Here is a 21,194-nt window from a genome sequence, read left to right on the forward strand (position 1 = left end):
ACATGTGTAGCATGCCACACACGTGTACTGCATCAGGGGGCTTTTGCAGTGGCTCTGCTGACGTTAGATTATGCGTGTCGTGTGCGTATTTCGGCAGTTGCTGTAGTTATGAGCTTGATGTTGTGCATCCCTCCAATCCACAACGGAGAAGCCTCGTTGCAGCTGAATGATCTGACGTCATACGCACTCTTGCACCCGGCTGAGTTGCCGTATCACACATTTGCGAAGAGCTTGTAAGGCACAGCAGCCCAAAGAGCACAGTACCATTAAGGTTGGTTGCCTCCTGCATCACACAGCTCACTATGTCACCTTGCTAAAGCTCCCTATGATTTCTGACAGAAAGGAGGATCTGTCCGGCTCAATAGACGGTATGCAAGCATGAAATGTGAAGGAGCCATCTGTGAGATCTCAGAGTCAGTATTTCCTCACACCCCCATGACTTCTAGCTTCAGAGTTTTGACTCTTTTGTAGTTTGAAATCAAGCCCTCTTCAAGTACAAGTTGGCTGATAGTCTGAATGTAAATCATGGTTGTTACAAAAGTGCACTGTCTTATGCATCCTTCTTGTCATCTGTATGATGGCCATTGTTAAAGGTCCAGTTTACCTTTGGGAGCAGTGATTTAAAAGATGTTCAAGATATCACATTTGACGCATATGTGTAGGTCTGTTGTATCACAAAACATCCTACCATGTAAAATTTTTGCAGTAAAGCCCAAAATATAAGGAGATATCAGTATTTTTCTCAGTAAACCATAACTGTAGATGGTTTAGTCTGGAAACATTTTCATTATAGCTATTGTTCACATTTTGTGTATTTGACAATACTTCAATAATATCGATTATACGGATTTAAAGATTTTCAGTGGTTGTTTCTATCCCAACTCACATTTTAGAACTATTTTAAAGCACTAATGCTTGGTTTTTGTTTCATCTGCAAATGGTAAATTATGCCTTAAAATGAGATAGTGAAAATTTGTACCATATGAAAGGAAATGGTTCATCGGCTAATGTAGCAGAGAAGCTGTACCAAGCATCCAGTGACACATGTCACTGCAATCAGGTGTTTGTAGAAACTATGATCTATCAATAAATGAAGAAAGTATGGTTTATCCCCAATTTTGATATTGACAATAAGCATGTACAAAATGCTGTTGGACAGTGATTTTCTACAGCTCTGCTTTAATAGATTTCTAATTTGTTTTTGGAAAAGCAAACAGATGTTAGACTGGGGACAAGCCATGCTTCAAAATGGCATCAAATAGCTTTATAGGATATGGGGAAAAGTGCTCAAAAATAGTGATAAAGACATGACAACAACTTGACATATTTTGTCATAATTGTGATTAATGATTAGTACATGATTATGATTTGTCATAAAATGTCAATTAAGTTGCATTTTAAAGATTTTTTTTTCTAGCAGTGGTTCATAAACTCTCATAAACAGTCATGAACTGAAATGTGGTTTGTAATTTGAGGAAGAGCCATGGAAAAGAAACAAATCCTTCGCTTGGGAAGTATAGCACTTTTGTATGCCATCAGTAATGCATTGAAGGGATGTTATAGTAATGGTGGGGATGAGGATTGGGCTTTTAACTTTTTTTGCGAGATCTCAAGAAACCACCAGTGAAATAATACAGAGCATACCATTCTAAGAGGAAATCAAAATTTATTTGATGAAAGTCGGTTTTAGAATGGCCAAGATATCCGAGAACAAAGTAAACCAAAGCGATCTTAATAAAAGGTGGGTCCTGCCTTTTATTAGGATTGCTCGTGTTCAGCCATATCAAAACCAATTTTCATCACATAATCGTTGAATTCCTCATGGAATTACATGCTCTTTCATATTTCATAAGAGGTTTCTCATTATCTCACCCAGAAATATGAGAAGCCAAAACTGTACAATCTCTTTAACTGAACTAAAAAAAAAAAAAAAAAAAAAAGAAAGAAAGATTGTGTGATAGTGACAAAGGGGAAGCAGTTATCATGCCAGCACTCACTTCCATTGTTTCTCACTCGGTCTGTAAACTTTGCAGTCGCTAATTTTTAATCATAATTGGTGTTCACAGTTTGAGCGACCTCCCCCTTAGTGCATGATTTCTGATCATCAAGCAGTGATCCTAAGAGATGAGACTGTGCCTGTTGCTGATACATATTTAGCGTACAAATATTTTGTAAAGGCTTCACAAATCTGTCAGAATGCATGATGAAAGGTAGCCAGACTTGTCAGGAACCACCCCTCGGGTTGGGGAGAGCGGAGGTATTCAAAGATTATACCGTATGTAGTCCCCAAGGGGGAGGGGTGGGGGATGGGGTGAGGATTATTAGTGGAAATATCAATCATCATCACCTTTCCATCAGAAAGTCAGATCAGCCAATTTGTTTATAGATACCAGCGTAGGAAAGGAGCGATAATTGTAGGGTCCTCAGAGTTGTTAGGCACAAATTCAGTTAATGACATACCATCATGGGGCATCTGCATGGAGGTTGCATCGAGGTCATATCTATCTACAAGCTCAAGTGAGCCTCAAGATATCCCCCACCCCCACCCCCCCCCCCATGACTCTTGTTTACAGGTTGCTGCAGACTTTGCATTCACCCTTTCATGCAACATTGCAACAATTTACATTCACCTTGCCCTGCTTTAGCTCCAGTCACAAAAATAGAGTATCCCCTCCTTCTTCATCCTATGCTAGACATCTTCCTCTTAGTCAGTGAAACTAGAGAAGCACTCTGAGAGCGCAGACCTCCGCCAAGCATGCAGCTCATTTCCATCACTGATCTTGTTCTTCCATAGAAATATCAGTGATTTCCACCCATACGTGCTTATCATTGTGTGCTAAAAGTCTGCCGATTTCCCTATAAGCCTTTGTTACGTCATAAACCCTCAGCAGCACGGCGGGCCTCGCCCTAGCAGAAACTAGAGCACGCACTTTAGTGCGCGCATGCAAACCTCAAATACGCACAGCCTGAACTCCCAAGTTCATTGACCCTACCTGCCAAAATATCAAAAATCCTTCATAAATTCCCCCAAAATTCTCGGATCACTACCAAAAGTTAATCGTTTGTTGTGTCATTCTCAACCTTTCCTGCAAGTTTCATCCAAATCCGTTAACTACTCTTTGAGTTATTTTGCACACGGACAAACTAACTAACTAACTAACTAACTTACTAACGAACAAACAAACAAACCAACGGTAACGAAAACATAACCTCCTCCCTTGGCGGAGGTAATAAGTTCATTGGGGAGCTCCAATTATATGAAGCAATGAATATGTTCCAGCAAAGACTAGACTCATTTCAGATAAGTCAAGAATGGGAGAATTCAGTGTTGTTGGTGCTATGATTTACTGGCTACAGATGGATGTTATACACCGTGGTATTCATTTCAGTACATCTTATAGTTTTTCCCACCATCTGGTCTTGTATTCCAAAGCGATCGTATCATGTAAATCAGTTTTTAAGGTGCATGAAAGCAAAAATGGAAGTCATTGATCACAAGAATTCTGCACTATGTTGCTGTAGAAACCACACAGAAAATATGCAGTCCCACAAAGGATTGTGGATCTTGTAATTTGTAAAAGTAAAGATTTGCTTTTCATTTGTTGATGACTTGATCAGGTCTCAGGATAAGGCTTGCTTTTGTACCCTGTATTGGTTTTTCAGCTGTATGCAATGATAGCAGCCATGCTGCTGCAAAGGCTAAACATACAGTGTGGGAATGGACTCTAGAGTGTCAACCAGGCTGAATGGCAAAATTATCAATTATTATACCCCCGCCAAACGAAGTTTGAAGGGGGTATATAGGAATCAGCGGACGGTCGGGCGGTCGGGCAGTCGGTCGGCCGGTCGATCCGTTGCAAATCTTGCGTCGCGAACTACTTCCTCAGTTTTTAACCGATTCCCATAAAACTTGGCACAGATGTGTGCCTTGGGTTGTAGATGTGCAAGACGTATTTTTTGGCAGTACCCAAAAGTACGTTGCCATGGTAACGGCATATTATGGGCAAAAATGGGTACAAATCTTGCGTCGCGAACTCCTCCCACAGTTTTTGATCAATTTTTATGAAATTAGGTACAGATGTTCATCTGAATATGTTAATGTGCAAGACACATATTTCCGCAGTGGCAAAAAGTGCGTTGCCATGGTAACGGCATGTTATTGGTAAAATATAGCGCAAAATGCTTCATGGCAAAACTGCTTCATCAGTGTTCTTCCAATTCTCATGGAATTCATATTGAATGTTTGTCTTAGGATATAGGTCAGCATGACACATTTCTTGACAGTGACAAAAAGTATGTTGCCATGGTAACAGCTCACATATTATGAGCCAAAATGATGGAAAATTTTGTGTTGCAAACTACTTCCTCAGTTTTTGCCCAATTTCCATGAAACTTGGTACAGATGTGTGCCTTTGGTTGTAGATGTGCAAGACGCATTTTTCGACAGTACCCGAAAGTACGTTGCCATGGTAACGGCATATTAATGGCAGAAGATCAAGGAAAGATCTTGCGGATTTAACTACTTCCTCAGTTTTTTGACCAAAGCTTATGAAATGTTGTTTTGACCAAAGCTTATGAAATGTTGTTTGGCGGGGGTATAACCAGTCGCTGTAGCGACATTTCTAGTTCATACTGTTGTCAATTTTCCATTGTGTTTGCCATCAAAGAAAGTATGTATAATTATACCATATCAGATATAATTCAATGTCATATCACATCACGTCACGTCACGTCACGTCACGTCACATCACATCACATCACATCACATCACATCACATAGAGTTCCTACATATATCATCTTTCATGTATTATATATCATTTCATACCAATACACATCTTTTATATCAGGTCCATATCAGTAGTTTTCTTGCCCAATCAGTTGACTTTCTTATCAAATACTTTTAAACTTTCTAAACTTTTCATATTTGTGATGCCCCACTATTCTCCAAGTTTAGAGTGAGATGCACACACACCTATGCATATATCAGACTGTCATCCTTTAATCTTACATTACAGCATACTGTAAAAGTGGAAATTTTTGCGGTGTTGAAATTTTTGCGCATTACGTGCAACCAAAAGCTAGTGCAAAAATAAAAGCACGCAAATATTTTTGCATGCCATATGTTCTTGTAGGTGATGTCTTGATTCCGCGGAATTAAAACCACGCGAAACTCTTCTTACCTGGCCAAGCGTGAAAAATTAGTAGCGCAAAAATATCCACTTTTACAGTAATTATGTCTCTTCAGGTTAGAAAAAACAATGTTGATAAACTTAATCCTCTCATAGTCAGAACTAGAATATTTTGCTCACTTCATAAACGATGTCGATTAATAACTTGTATTGTTTATGGTTTGATGCTTCTTTTTAGAACTTAATTTTTGCTTTACTTTGTAAGCCGTATCAATAGATAACTTTCATCCTGTATCATTCTATATTTCTTCACTCACATCTATTTTCACAATTATTGATGAGAGACAATGAGAGACAATGAGAGTGAGATTATGATGAAATGAAAGGTGAGAAAGAGAAAGTATGAAGGGACCACTCGGTTGTAACAGAGATGAAAGTGAAGACAAATATGTCGAGCATACCGCAGTTGTCTAGCTCAGTAAACAATGGAACAGACAAATAGCGAAAGTACAGGTGAAATGTCAAGGGGATGAGAGATAGATAGGTTGGCAGACAGATATATATATGTATATGTAAATATATATATATATATATATATATATAGAGAGAGAGAGAGAGAGAGAGAGAGAGAGAGAGATGTTGAGAGAGGATAGAGCAAGGGATAGAGCTTTTTTTTTTTTTTTTTTTTTGAGAGAGAGAGGGGGGAGATGTGAATAAACATTTTTCTATATTTACCAAGTGATGAGATACCAGTGATTTAAATACATCATGCACTGGATTCCCGCCATGGAAAAAAAAAAAATCCCATTCCATCATGTGATGTTGGTGAGGCATTCCCCCGCGTGCGACCGAGCTCACGGCGGGGGTGACCGATATGGCAGGCAACAGGTGGAATTCCCGACATACCAGGCTGGTTATCTCTCTCTGCATGCATCTCATCAAGGGGGCATCGTTGTTGATAAACTGTATTGTCAGTTTTTCCCCCCACGAGTTTTGGGGCGTCGGGGAACTGGGGAAAGTGAACCAGATGAGGAGAATCTCTCTCCCCCCTTTTTTTTCTCTCCTTACTCGGTGGGGGGGGGGGGGGGGGGTGAGGAGGGGAGATGAGGGAGTAAGATTGATGGGGTAATGATTACATCACCCGTTGTTCTCTCATCCTGAGCTCTAGTCATAATTAGTCATAATAAGTTGTCCAAAGGTATATCAGCTTTGTAGACTTCAGTCCAGTGGGGGTGGGAGGGTTGGAGGGGGTTGGATGGGTGGAGGGGAGATGAAGGAGAGGGAGGGAATGGAAAAGTGGGGTAAGGGAGTAAATAGATGATGGGGGGGGGGAGGGGGAGGAGGAGATTATATCACATGTTCTCTCATCCTTTGCTATAGTAATAAATTGTCGAGAGGTGTATTAGTGTTTTTTGTTTTTGTTTTTTTGTCCTGCAGTCCAGTCTCTAAATCAAACAAAGTTGTCTGCCCTGTGTTCCCATTTTTGCATTACCATGGAAACTTTAGGCTGTAGAATTCCCATCCGTTGTAACTCTTGAGTGGCTGGAGATCTCAAGTCTTCCACTGAGACAGTGACTACCTCAGACAGTTTCCCATTAAGAATCCATAGCCTTTAATGTCAAGACGATACTCCATAACCTGTGAAAACCATTTGCGGCTTTGGATGCTCTTTGCAGATGAGGCAAAGATGAGATCAACATTGATGACCGTGGAAATGAGCCAATTTTTGTATTTGTATGCATGGGGGAGGGGATGGGGTAAGAAAACACAAATTTCACGAAATAATTTTGTCAAGTTTTGCAAGGAATAGGCGAAATTCGGTGTTGACAGGATTCATTTTGTCTCGTGATTTTGTTTTCAGTTTTGGAAAACATGTTTGCTCTGACCCAAGTTCATTTTTTTTTTTCATATCAATATAGTGTTGTGATGTTGTCATCTGATTGCGAGTTTTAGAGTGAGAGGCATTGACTGAGCATTATGGATGGGGGGGGGGGGTCCAGCAGATAACAGTCACATTATCTGTAGCTCCAAACGACAACTTCCATGGGAGACAGTAATTTCACATTATAATGTGTCATTCCTGTAAAATTTGACTGCTCATCAAAAGACAGCTCATAGATGCCTGCAGTATGATATTCCAATGAAATTAAGGGACTGTGTTGAATATTTTCCTTTTTCTCACATTAGATCTGTTAGCTCATTTGAGCTTAAATGTGACATGTGATATTCTGAGTACAGCAGTTGTCCCCTAAGCACACTCAGAAGAGACCGCTAGGCCTGGCAACGTTTGTGATATACATGTAATGTCAGTCAAAGAGAGGAAATTTGTCACTGCAGTTGACACAGAAATCATCTTTCAAGGACACCCATTGTTATGATGAGTCCATGAGCTTCACGTGTTAACCCGTTGAGGACGAGTCCCGAGTATACTTGGGCAGGTGTCTGTTGAAAATGTGTGTTGCAGTGAAATCAGTCCGTCCTCAACGGGTTATTCACCAAACTGTTCATGCATTCATGGGAAACGAGTAAAATGTTGATGGATGCACTAGCAGCTGATAAATACCTTGTTTGACAGGTTCCTTATTTCTTAAAGTTGACAATGAAATTGAATGTGTGAAGAAAAAACCACACTGATGCATTAGCTGGTCTTTGTTATGCAATGAGTACAAATGCAGTAGAATATTTTGTGTTCATCTACCAATGAGGAATTCCAAGTGGAAATCATCTTTGGTGCACATTTTTAATAGCATACACTTTGTACAAGTCAGTTTCGCCTGTTGAGTTTGGTATTCTCAGTGAGGACAACTTAGTGAAGCTTTGGAGAAATTGCTGCTTCAAGATGTTGTAGAGCAAAATGACTCTTTTGACACATGGTATGAAAATCCTTTGTCTTTTGTCTACAGAGACAAGAGCTCGTGATCATTCTCCCATGCTGTCAAATTTTTTCACCTTCAATATTCATTTGAACTTTTAAAGTGCATGATTTGCAAGTGCTATTGTTCTTAATCAGTTTATTTGGGGTCAGGTAATACATAGATAGAAATAGAGAGAGAGAGATATGAAAAAAGAAAATCATGTGCTCTTCATAACAGGGGTCACTTTGTATGTGAACATAAGCCATTTTCTTTGTGTTTAACCTCCTAAAATCCTTAAAATCCACACTGTAGGATTATGAGTGCCATGCATAGTTTGTCTGCGTGAGTCGAAAATAGAACTCTTGTCATGTCCAGTCAGGGTGTACGTCTGGCGTTACACGCCGAGAGAGGTGATATTTTTTTGCGGTGTCCTTTGTTGCCATGTGCGGCAACGCAAGGTCGCCGTGGAGACCCGAGGGTGGAGATGAGAATTGACGTTTGTCGAAGGTGTAAAGAAGTATCCCCCCCCCCCCCCCCACTCCCTTGCTGGACTCTTCGTGAGACAAAGAAAGAGGAAGATCCCACTTGGGAACGCCCAATTAGCTAACCAAAGTAGCGACCATCAAATGAGGACACGGAGGTTTGAACGGGTGCTTCTTTTTCTTGGGGGGGGGGGGGGGATGGGGGGAGGGGAATGTCACCTTCCGAACAGGGAACGATGTTTGGCGAGTGCCGAGGAGAGATTTGCGGTACCAACTGTGGAGCGCACAGGCATTCAAATTAGATTGACCTCGATAAGGTCTGATGTTCCTTGGCTCACGTGAGGAAAAGAGAGAGAGAGCAGAGAGAGTGGCAAGTTGTGATGATATAAGGGACTAACTTTAGATAGTCAATCAAATAACCAACCTTTGTGTCACAAGACCAGTCACTTAAGGGCAACCATTTAAATGACCTTTCAGAGGAGGCATCAGCTCGCATTCCTTCTTTGATTGCGTTGCTAGGCAACAGGTATTTTGTGTACTGGTTTGTTAATTGTCATGTGCACATATGTTTGCGGGGTGTGAAAGACAAAAAAAGATTGGTAATTACTTTTGAAAAGGACACTGACTGCCAACAAGGAGATTTTGTAGATAATGCTAAATTTCACTCTGAAGTTTGTCGAGGTGATATGGTACATGCACTCTTCTGTCTATATGTATTTATGGTAGGATGTTACGGGAGACTTTGCACGGCATGTGGGTCGAGATGGTTGTCAGACAAATTATATCCCAGTCTCTCCCTGGCTGCACAAGGGGAATACCTTCTCTTCTTCACACGGCATGTCTGTAACCATGGATTAGTATGCGCTGTAATTATGCTGACTTGTCTCCAAGGCAACAGCCTTGATTTATAAGACCGTTTTTGTATTACAAAAAATATATTACTAAGAATCATATTACTATTATTATTATTATTATTATTATTATCATTATTATTATTATTATTATTATTATTAATATTATTATTGTTATTATTGTTATTATTATTATTATTATTATTATTATTATTATTATTGTTATTGTTATTATTATTATTATTATTATTATTATTATTATTGTTATTATCATTATTATTATTATTGTTATTATTATTATTATTATTATTATTATTATTATTATTATTATCAACTGCATTATTTCCAAAAACTGAATTGTAATTACTCTTCTTAGTATGTCTGTATGCTAAAATAGTTTAGGTGTTGATCTGTGTGTCTGCAAATCAGGAGTTACAAATATTTACTTAATTGCTTTAAGATCCTGTGAGTAGAAATTGAACATACTTGGCCCTCAAGCCATGCAAGCTTGCACAATTCAAAATTTCATGCAGTTTTTTGAAGAAGCCTTTCTTGAATTAATGAATGGAGTTCTTGACTGAAGTAATAGGTAAAAAAACAGAATTCTGTACAAAAAAAATATCGAAGTACAGGGGGCCACAAATATTATACCTAGTACATATGATGGAATATTGCAATATAAACAGACTCTTTTCATGTCGTCATAGAGAAGTTTCTAATGTCAGATCAATAATAACTTACTTTTTGTTGTTACGAGTATTATTGTTTTGAATTATGAATGGTTTATTATAACTCGGTTCAGGGCATTCTTTGAGAGTGAAATTATGTCAAATAAAGAGTAATCAGATGAGCCAAGAGATAGTAAAAGCTGAGTTTTCATTGTTTATATTGAATCTGTTTTATGGCAAAATTCATTTACAGGAGGGTCCCCTCATTAAGGCACTGGAATTCTAATGATGTTTAGTAATTTGTAGTCAATTGCATTTAATGCACTAGGTGTTTGACCTCTGCAAAGGCTTTTCCTATGCACATGGACGCCACTTTTGCAACAATTTGGCACAAAAGCCCGCCGAGGTTAAATTTGATCAATTCAAATTGGCCCCAATGGTAGCAGATTAACTGACATTCTGCTATATCAAATGTTGGTATTTCGGGATGATGTTCAGAGGGGTGGGGGGGGGGGGGGGGAGAAAAAACATAGGTATTATCTTCCAATTTTTTAAAAGAGGAATGACCTATAAGGTATGTGCTCATCCAAACCCAGATGTTACTGGTTGACAATAATTCTGTGTTTTTGTCTGAATTGTAAGTTGTGTCTGTTGCCATTTGTTGGAATCAAAAGGGCATAATTACCTTTCAGAAATCAGGACCATTGCACAGAGATACACTTAGACAGGCACATTCACAAAACACACACACACACACACACACACACACACACACACAAACAAACATGGTAGACATATAGAAACACAAATGATTACATCTTTACACATATGTGTGCTACATCTGCTCTGGATCACATGTTACTGTATGCAATGATTTGAGGTACCTCGCTGAGAGATTTGACTGTATACAGTGTACGTGTATATTGGATGGTGATTTGACTTAGTCAGTAGCGCCTCCCAATCCAAAGGACCTGGGTTCAATTCCCGAGCCAAGCTGAGCAATGTTGTGTGTAATCATACCAACCCATCCAGTAAACACTCTGTCCCTCAGAAAGGACATAGTATAGTGGAGGTCCCGTGTGTGAGTTAGTCAGTCATGATTCGTGCACGTAAAAGATCCCACTTCATTCATTCGTCACAAAGAGCAGGGTACGAACCCACACAAGAAAAACCAGCGAGTGATGCCCACCCCCTCGTGCTTTGCCCATGTGACTAGCAATAGTCAGGAAGTGTTTTAACAACTGCGTGCCATATGAGAAAAAGAAGATGGTGTTAGCTATATGTGACATATTTAATCTAAATTGCTTTCCCATTTCCCATTGACTCTTTGTCACCGCTCGAGTGCTTAAAGGCACATGGTCCCGGTGATTTTAATAGTCAAATGCATACGCGGGCGCACGGCGCAAGTTTTCTATAGAAACCTACGCTATCGACACCTCTTTTGCACTTACGCTGTGACCCACTTTCCCGAGTCCGAGGAAGTCTGATCCACTGTAGTCAGTTGTGGTCCGATCACAGTTTGGTTTATGATTTGGCTGAGTGGGGTGACAGCTTCAGCAAACTTCTTTTGTCATGTCATAGTAAGAAGCACATATGCACGCACCCTGGCATTACTACAGACTGTGTGATACGCAGAGAAGACAATGAAGGCAACGTTACTTAGCAACACCTACGCGCTTTACTCTCGATGACAGCTCAACTTCGGCAATCTTTGTATCAATGCTAACAGTGATCAGCAGTATCCTCAACGGCGCCCTCTACACTAGCGGGACTATGCGCCTTTAGTTTAATCACTGGTACATCTTATGTCAGCATAACTGTAAGCAGTTTGAGTCATGTGCAATTGCTCATGTACAGGGACAGAAAGATCATGTTCATGGCACATCCCGGGGTGCCTTCCCCCCCCCCCCCTTTTTGGGCCTAGGGATGGGACCCAATTGGTCTTCAAACACTTTAATGATTGATACAAATAGTTGGTGAAATGGTATTTAATAACCCTTTGTGTGCCCAGGGACATAACTGAACTTGCCATGCTTCTTTTCATCAGCATTTCATTCAGTGATGCATCGAAACAGAGCTCAGTTGTAAAGTTAGCAAGCCCACCCAGATGTAGCAATGTACCTTTGGTCTCCAACAAGAAGGCCATGGTGACTCAGTAGGGATTTGGGGGATTCAGTAATACCTATCCATTCACAGTTAATTACTAAACATCCACGCCAATCTGCGAATAAAGCACAGTGAGGGCTTTAAACAATGTTCGAAACTGTGAATGCCATCGCAGTACTTGCTGTTGACCAGTGCTCTCGGTGTCTTCCCAGTGCTCTCGGTGTCTTCCCACTCCCACCGTAGTTGTCCAAATGGGCAAGTACAGATCATTTCCTTTCTTCTGTTTGCCGCAGAAATTCAAAGTTTGTGTCTTCTGCCTCCCCCTTACTCTTCCAGAAAGAAAGATCCTCCCCTGTCCAGATGACGGACAGTCAATCTGCTCCAAAACACTGTTCCTTGGAGATGGCCATATGCCTACGCTCAGCTTTGATGCTTTTTAAAGTTTTTCCTTCTCTTTAAATTTTTTTTTTGCTATGCTTCCCTTACAATGTAGGCCTACATGTATCTCTTTAAATAGTCCAGTCTACTGAATGACTGTTTTCAACATTATGAAAAAGATAGTGATTAGATGTACATCACACAACCACTACACTAAATGCATACAGGAGGAGTCTTTCCAGACATCATTCAAATGTGACTTACGTCAACCAATCTACACTCGAAGTGTGACGTTATTTGCTCTATACGTGTGCCATTGATGGAGAATCCATGTGGATTGGAACTGTATATTTAGTCAAGGAGTGCGATATCTGTGATTTGTGTCCCAGTCTCCCTGGGATGCATTTTGAATGCAGAATTTGCTGTCATGCTCTAGATGTGTTGGAGATTGGCATTAAACATTAAACATGGAGACATTCACCCCATCAACTATTCAGCACATCAAACTGATATTACGTTCTTGTCAAGTATTGACATACATGTACATCTATAAGCATGTCCTGATGATTGAGCCCATGCCCAGACACAATAATTATCTTCTTATTCAAGATTGCTGATTAGTGATTATGATGCCTAGGTGATTTTTACCAAGCTGGGCAAGCATGAGTGGTGGCATTATGCCTGCTGAGCTATCTGCACACATACACAATGTTTGCCAGAAATTTGATCATTCAGGAAATATTTCAACAGTTATTTGTAATTGTATTAAAAAAAAAAAAGACCAGGAAGCAGTGGGCTGTGATGGTACTGTGAGTGTAAAAGGAAAACAGCAATGAAAAAAAAAAAGCCCAACTTATTCCAACATATTTCATGAGCAAGCTTTGGCTCTCACTGATAATGCAGTTACGGTAAAACTTGAAACTTTCACAGCATGAAACTTGCACATACTGTGTATGTATGCCAGATATTTAACAAGTCTAATTTTTCACAAATGGACTTCCTGACAATTTCATGAGTGGTTAAAGTCATGATCTTGGAGTTATGGTCCTGAATGGAGAAATGATCTGTACACAGGGCACATTCATGATGGGTTCAGAGTTGATATTTTCACACGATTTTAGATTTGTGGATAACACCTGACTCGCGAAAATAAAAACCTCGCGAAATTTACGGCGTTAACAGAATTGGAGTTGAGAGCCAATTTCACAGTGCCTATGAAACTTTTGCAAATTGCCATTATCGTTTAATGCATTGTGTAGAAAAAACAAAGTAGAACTTTCCCATGCATTTTTCTTTTGCGAATCTCGACTACTTGTGATATCATTAGCAAAAGTTTTATGCAAGCAAAAATCTCGGGTTTTACAGTACTAGCAGTAGGCAAAACACTGGATAGGCACCACTTTCAGATCATGTATGCTTCATATTGATCATGCCTAATATAGAACTTAGGAATTTATAGTTTACCAGTGAGAATACGGAACTAGGGGAGATACATGGGGTCTATGGTAAAACACAGTGAGGAAAGGATTTTTGTTAGTGTAAAGTCCGACTCTCCATCCCATCTGTATTCAAGTTCAAGTGAATGTGACCTGTTGATACTCATCCAAGATCGTGGGAGTGATTTCAAAATTTGGATGATCTACCAAGTTCAGAGGGCAACGAACTGTGCTATCAAAAACATTTTCATTCACTTTGAATTTTGATTGAGTACAAATTAGTGGAAGGGGGAAGGAAGGAAGGATGAATGACAATGGTCATGATGATGATGACAATGATCAAGATGTTACTGAAGATGATGATGTGATAATTATATTGAGTAGGATGATGATGATGATGATGATAATGATTAAGATTTTAATGAAGATGATGTTGTGATGATTAAAATATTGAGATGGATGACACTGATGATGATGATAATGATGATACATCATTGAAATGATAGCATCTATACAAATTTGAGTCCAGCGAAGATGGAAAAAAAAAACCCTATGCTTCCTGATAATTACAGAACAATTCTTCCACACCGAAAGATTTCTTAACATGTGGCATGGTTGTCAGATGTAGAGTTGGCAATTCTGTCATATAATGTACACACACACACACACGCACACGCGCACACACACACACACACACACACACACACACACACACACACACATTTGACATCCCTACTTCTGGTCTACTTGGCACTGTAATAAACTGCTAGCTGTATTAGCAAATGAGCCCAGTCCCGCGATTGAAACCGCCTCCGGAACACATGGAGAGTTGATGCGGCGACCTGCTGTGGCGTTTGAGGAGATGGCAGGGCAAAATTCACGGGCGAGGCGCGACAAACGACCAATTAGCCATCACGCAAGACCCCTGCCCCTCCATCGCCCCCATTTGTAGCCTACTGGCAATGAGAGGGAGAGAGAGAGAGAGAGAGAGAGATCGTCCCCCCTGAGGACAAGGGGGGTAAGAACGGGGCGTGTGTGACGCACCTGTGGTTTGGTGGGTTTAATAAACAGGATTATGAAAACGGGAAATGGCACTTACTGATGAGAGACAAGTTTTTAATGTTTTGCTATTTACGAATCAAGTGTCTGTGTGTGCTTATGAGTGCTTGTGTGTTTGTGTATTTGGGATGGAGGAAGGGGGGGGGGGTAAGAAAGGCAGTCGGGTGGAGCTTGACAAAGTGAGGTATTTCTGTTGCAAGTATGCGCCAACTGATGCCTCCCAGAGATAAGGTGTCTTGTCAGAGAGAGGATCGTTGCATGTGGGTGTGATGAAGCGTTGCGGCGATGACAGCGAAATGTAGGTCAATGAGTGACATCACCATCATCAGTCTCTGCAGAGGAGGAGAGAGAGAGAGAGTCGGGGTGCAGCTAACATCTGTCGGAGTTCGTTTTCTCTTCGTGTATATCTCTTTTCATTCCCTACAAATGTCGCATCATAGTCCTCTGAAGATGCTTCTCATTTGTATGCATTTTACTTTTGTGAAAATCAGAACTAAGAGATTTGGATATATCAAGTCCTGCCATGTGGTTGATCTGAGCGGAGGCTGATTAAAAAAACAAACAAAAAACAAAAAATGTACTGACAAATGTGACATTGAAAGTAAATTTTGTCTTCACAATGAATTTCAGTGAAATAGGAGAAAGGTACGTGGACAATGGATTACTGTAAAAGTGGAAATTTTCGCAGTGTTGAAATTTTTGCGCATTTCGCGCAACCAGAAACTAGCTCAAAAGTAAAAGCACGCGAACATTTTTGCCTGCCATATGTTCCAGTAGTTGAGGTCTTGATTCCGCGGAATTGAAAACATGCGAAACTCTTCTTCCCCTGCTGAGCGCGAAAAATTAGTCGCGAGAAAATATCCACTTTTTACAGTACCATGGGCTGCTATGTTAACATTCACTTTTATGATATATCTGGGAATTCTCATAGAAGGATGCTTCCACCTGTTTTCCAGTTGCATTTTTATTTCATTTTTTAAAATTTTCCATCTTATTTGTTTTCATGTTTTTGTTGTTATCTTCAGTATTGTTTTTGTAAATCTTCAGCTTTATCTATTCATCCATTAACTTCTTTTCTTTTCTTTCTTTTTTTTTTTTTTTTTGAAAAGCAGAGGTTATCTTGTAATGTCATCTGAGTGCTGGTGTGATAGTGGTTAAAAAACCGCTCGCTCTCTGGGAGCCCAATTACCACACTGTAATTATATCGTGGTCTTTGAAATCCCAGCGGGGGTTTAACAATGTACAGGTAGGCTTGTCTGTCAAAGCTAATTACCCGTTAATCCTGGAAGGCCCCTTACCTAGTCAGTGGTACAGGAAGGTGATCTTTCCGCATTGTGAAGATGATCTTCATTTATTCAGTTTACTCTGTTTTCTTATTTTTGAGGGGAGTTGATGTGATGTAGTGTTGGTGTCAGGCTCTGCAGAAAGATTTATGTCACACAAGCTGATATAGATATATATAATATATATTAAAGCCTTCTTGAGTGGAGCCCGGAAGTAAGCAGGAGTGTTTTACTGTTTGCTGGCGATGCATTTGAGACTAGCAGTTGGTATAAGAATAATCTTATGGCAGTTCAACTTTCATAGCACTGTTATTGTTTCTCTTTGCTTGTGTCTTTTCACAGTGATCATCTTCTATAATTGCTTTACAGTGATCATCTTCTGTGTTCTGACCACAATTGTCCAGAAACCCCCCCTCCAAAAAAACCCCCAAAAAACGATACTGCTGTGGTTTTCTTTTTTTTTCCGGGGGAGGGGGGTTTGCTAATATGCAATGAGCAACTGCAATGAATGAACTTGAAATTCCAGCTGTTATACTCCCCAAAATGTCATCGAGTCAACGAGTAGTCGATTAGTAGTTTCTCATATGAACGTCAAGTCGTGAATTAATGCAGTTTATGATGCATTACCTATCACTATGGTATCACTACAAAGTTAACAGACAAGGAAAACAGACAGAAAAAGACAAAAAAGAAAGAAAGAAAGAGAAAAAACAAACAAACAGCAATGACAAGAAATTTCTTTCAGACAATTTCTTTAAGAGAAGTATAAAAGTTTAAATGTCTTACCTCCTTAAAAAATTTTAAAAATGTTTGTTTTGAACTCCAAACTTTGTTGTAAATTTTTACAAAGTATGTTACCAATTCCGTTTCAATGTGGCCTGTCATATTCAAATATATAAATCTCCCTTACCCTTTATTGTATCCATATTAAATCGGTGCAGAAAATTGTGATTTTTGTAGGATTTTTCTCTTGATTTGAGTTTTTGCTTGATGCCCAAGTAGGAAGCAAATTAGGCAAGCTCCTTGCCATGTTGGACCAATGACTACTATATACCATATACAAAGTTTTCAGCAGATATGATTTTTTTTTTTGATGATTATACAAAGATGCTTTTACAGTTTCCATTGTTGTCTTTTTTCATAATTTGTTTTTAAAATTTGTGATGTTTCCTCAACATTATTTGCAACCAAGTAGTTGCATAAGAAGTTGAAATGAGGGAAAAATCAGCTGTAGTCACAAATGTACTTGATTTTTTCTTCCCCCTATTCTTTTTGTGTTGTTTATTGTGTTTTTCCCCTCCTCTAAACAAAGAAGGAGGAGTTTTCATAGCATTTAGATTTGTTTTAGGTTTTTGGCACAGATTGAAAAAGAGTGCAATTGGCCAAGCTATCATAGCATGGATGTTGGGAGAACACAACTGTTGATTGGTTGCTTTGGCTTTGTCGTGCTTTAAAGTGGTGAAAAGCAATGTAGATTTGTCCCCCCCCCCCCCCCCTGATCGGCGCCGTGTCTTTCCATCCCATGGCAACCCATGGCAACCCCACCGGCCTGATGCGCCGTTGGCTCCGAGGCGCTGGCTGCCTGACAGGCTCCAGGCGACAAGGATCATTACGGCTTGGGCCGTCCAAGGGGTGTCGCGCTGTGCCCCCCAACCTGGGCGTGCCGTTCTAATGAATCCCTCGCTCACCGCAACACTCCCGACGACACGGGGCTCTCCATCGTCGCGGCGACGGAGGGTGACAAGTTAGGCAATGTGTTGCGGATGGCACCTGTTTCCCGGACTCGTTAACGTGTAATCAAACTGCAATTTTGACATCATCCCCCGGTGGAAAAAAAAAAATCTGTTTTTCCTCCTCTTTTTGTTTGACCTCGTCATCATTGTCAAGCGGATCGCTTCAGTCGGCTTGTGAACTAGGTCTGCTAAGGGGCCCAGCTTCTCAGTGTGGGGCGTAAATTGGCTGTCACCAGCCCTAGAGGGGGAAGTGATCGAACCCGTTCCTCCAATATGGCTTGGTTGTTCGCACATCACCGATACTGACAGCATAACCGCCCAAAAGCTGTGGGGGAGAGGGAAATGGTTCTAGACACCAACCCTCTTACATTAATTCGAGACAATTTCCGCGCATTATTTCATTTCATGGAGGAATTTCCTTGCTGGAAATTCTTTTCAATAAATGAATTATATGTATGTAATTCCAGTTTCATAGATAACAAAACAAAAATGCCATCTAATTCTTTGATTTTGTGCACAAAGTAATGGCATAGTTAGCAAATGGAAGCAATATTCAAAGATACACAAAGTAATATAGATTGAGCTGAAAATGGGCTGCTTAAGCAGATTTTGCATATCCCATTCTTCATCATAAGGACCTTGAAACACACAATAGCCTAACCAAATTGTTGCAGTGTACAAATGCTGAACTTCCAACATGTACATGGGTACATGGGAGCATGTATTACATTTTGTTGTTACTATTAAGAACAAAGTTGTGTCATTAAAAAGTGCCACATATTTTTGGTCAAATGTTTTCCTTGCCTAAAGCTCAACTGTTATGTCACTGAAATAAAGCTTATCTCTTCTCTAGAACTCTGTCTAACCATGGAGCTACATGGTAGCTCCACGGTCTAACAAGGAAATTGTAAGGTCCTAAAAATCTAACACTTCTAAGCCATGAACTAACTGTATTACATGCAATTTTAGCATCTTTTGAGTCAGTGGTACTGAGGGGATTATTCACAAGGAACTCCTTGATATCTCTGTCAGAACTCACACTCATAACCCCAGCTATTAGCTTATCAACAGGGCGATACAACTTTTCATTCATTCATTCATTCATTCATTTATTCTCATGATGTGTGTGAACTAATATTGACTAGATTGTAGCTATAAGACAAAGAAAAGGATCAGGAGTTATTTTCTTGAGTTATCCAGATGGGTTGGCTTATCTTAAAGGTAGGGGATACCTTTTACAGACCTCCCAAAATGCAGCAAAACATTAAATATGAACCTCAGGGGACAGTTATCTACAATTTGAATAATGCACAAAACTCAACTACTCAATAGTTCTTTGTGTCAGCCACACTTAAGCCTTTTTGTTGCAGTCTTCTGTATTTTTTTTTTAATCTATAAACACAAATCTAAAAGTGTAAGAGCTGATGTAATAACCTATAGAGTGTGTGGCAAGAATGTATATAGAAATGTTTGTAAGTTTTGATGAACTTTCTTCACAAAATATACATGATGGACACACATGCAGTGCATGGGTCTGCAAAGGTAGCCTAGTAATGTACTGGAATTTTACGGTGAGCCCCGAAAAAAATTCAATTCAAAATCTAACAGTTTGACCCACAATATTCCAATGCCTTAAAAAAGAAAAAAAGGAAAAACAATTGTAGCATAACCAGTCCTCTGCAAAAAGCAAGAATTACTGCTGTGTTGAACATGATTTCAGCATCAACTACGCCAGTGCCATTTAATCGATAAATGGTCTTCGAGTGGTTTTACAGTGCAAAAGGTATTCAAGGAGAAGGAGCATAATGAGATGATGAAGAAGTGTCGGGAGGAGGAGAGGAGGATGGGAGAAGGAATGAAAATGGAGGAGCCCAAGGAGGAAAGGGAAAGACAGATGAGAAGAATGCAGGGGGAGAGAGATCAGCCCGCCTCAAAAATACGCTCAGTGCAAATTGTGGGTCACAATGATTACATCATCGCTATTTCTGCTGCACAAAGGAGACGGAGAAGAGAGACGAACCACGCCAAAAGTCAGACTCATGAGCCACCCAGTGACTGTTTTTTTTTTTTTTCTCTTTGTGGTCAAACACCACGTCTCTAAATTAACAAAGACACCAACAAGTCTGATAGGTGGCAGTACCCCCTCCCAGTCTATTCTGCGACATAAATGTCAAATCAATTTATCACTCGTTTCGAGGGATCGGCGGCGGCAAAAAACACGGTGCTGGGCGAGGTTCGGGGGCTGCCAGGCGATTCGTAGCCTGGGAAAACAGGAAATTAGCACCGATAGGCCTAGTAGTATATGGACTACAAATTCCTGACCGCATACATGTACATGTGCTCTCCTGTATAAATGTGTGTGTGTGTTCTTATCTAGTCTTGGGTAAAATAAGAAGTAATCCCTCGTATCCACTTGTCTGTCAATGCCAAATCATATCCCGCAAATGATAATTATTGGCTTCTAGTTTCTTTGTGTCTTCGCTTCTTTGTCCCCCCAAATTCTGACGCAAGTAAAAATTCGATATGATCACGAATACGTAGATGTGAAGTAATAGCAAGTGTTGCTTTGTCATAAACTCCCGATGCAGATGTTAAAATTCAGTGATGCAGCAAATTAAGAATATTGTCATGAGTTAATTTGTGTCCTGGAGTCTGATGCAGATCAGGGGCCCGTTTCATAAAACTCATCATCAGTGACAAGTTGTCATAGATGTAACAAGCTACTGAAATCCTTGCATCTGATTGGCTGAGAGCAAATTTGTCATAGAAACATGGCAGTTGTCAGTAATGACAAGTTTTATGAAATGGGCCCCAGATGAGTTAAGTTATGCCTGTAAATCCCTTAAGTGGCCAGGCACGTAGCTCAACTCACCAAGCCTTTTTCATCAGCATTCAGTAATCCGTGCAAACATGAAGTAGTTGTAGATTAGCAAGCCTGCTCAGGTGTAGAAATGTGCTTCAGTCCAATAGGTAGTATATTATGCTCTGACAATGAGTTTCCAGACATCTTTGCCAGTTTCTTTGTTTCTCTGTTCAAAAGTTTCAACATGTATGTGATAAAAAGTCGGTGAGGTCAGGGGAATATTTTGTGGAGTTTGTAGGTGTGTGTAGTGGCTCATGGTGTGATATTGTGGTCATATATCAAAGCATACTGAATATTTTTTTTCACCTATGCATAATTCATGTATACATCTCTTCCTTTTCGTTTCTGTC

At 39.9% G+C, this 21,194-nt stretch overlaps 1 protein-coding gene across 1 annotated transcript in view; it reads left to right on the plus strand.

Moving 5' to 3' along the window:
• LOC140241391 (syntaxin-18-like) overlaps positions 1-21,194 on the plus strand; it is a 40,330-nt gene that overhangs the window by 13,131 nt on the left and 6,005 nt on the right. The window lies entirely within an intron of this gene.

This window comes from Diadema setosum, chromosome 18 (genome assembly GCF_964275005.1).
Source record: "Diadema setosum chromosome 18, eeDiaSeto1, whole genome shotgun sequence".
In the NCBI taxonomy this organism is placed as follows: domain Eukaryota; kingdom Metazoa; phylum Echinodermata; class Echinoidea; order Diadematoida; family Diadematidae; genus Diadema; species Diadema setosum.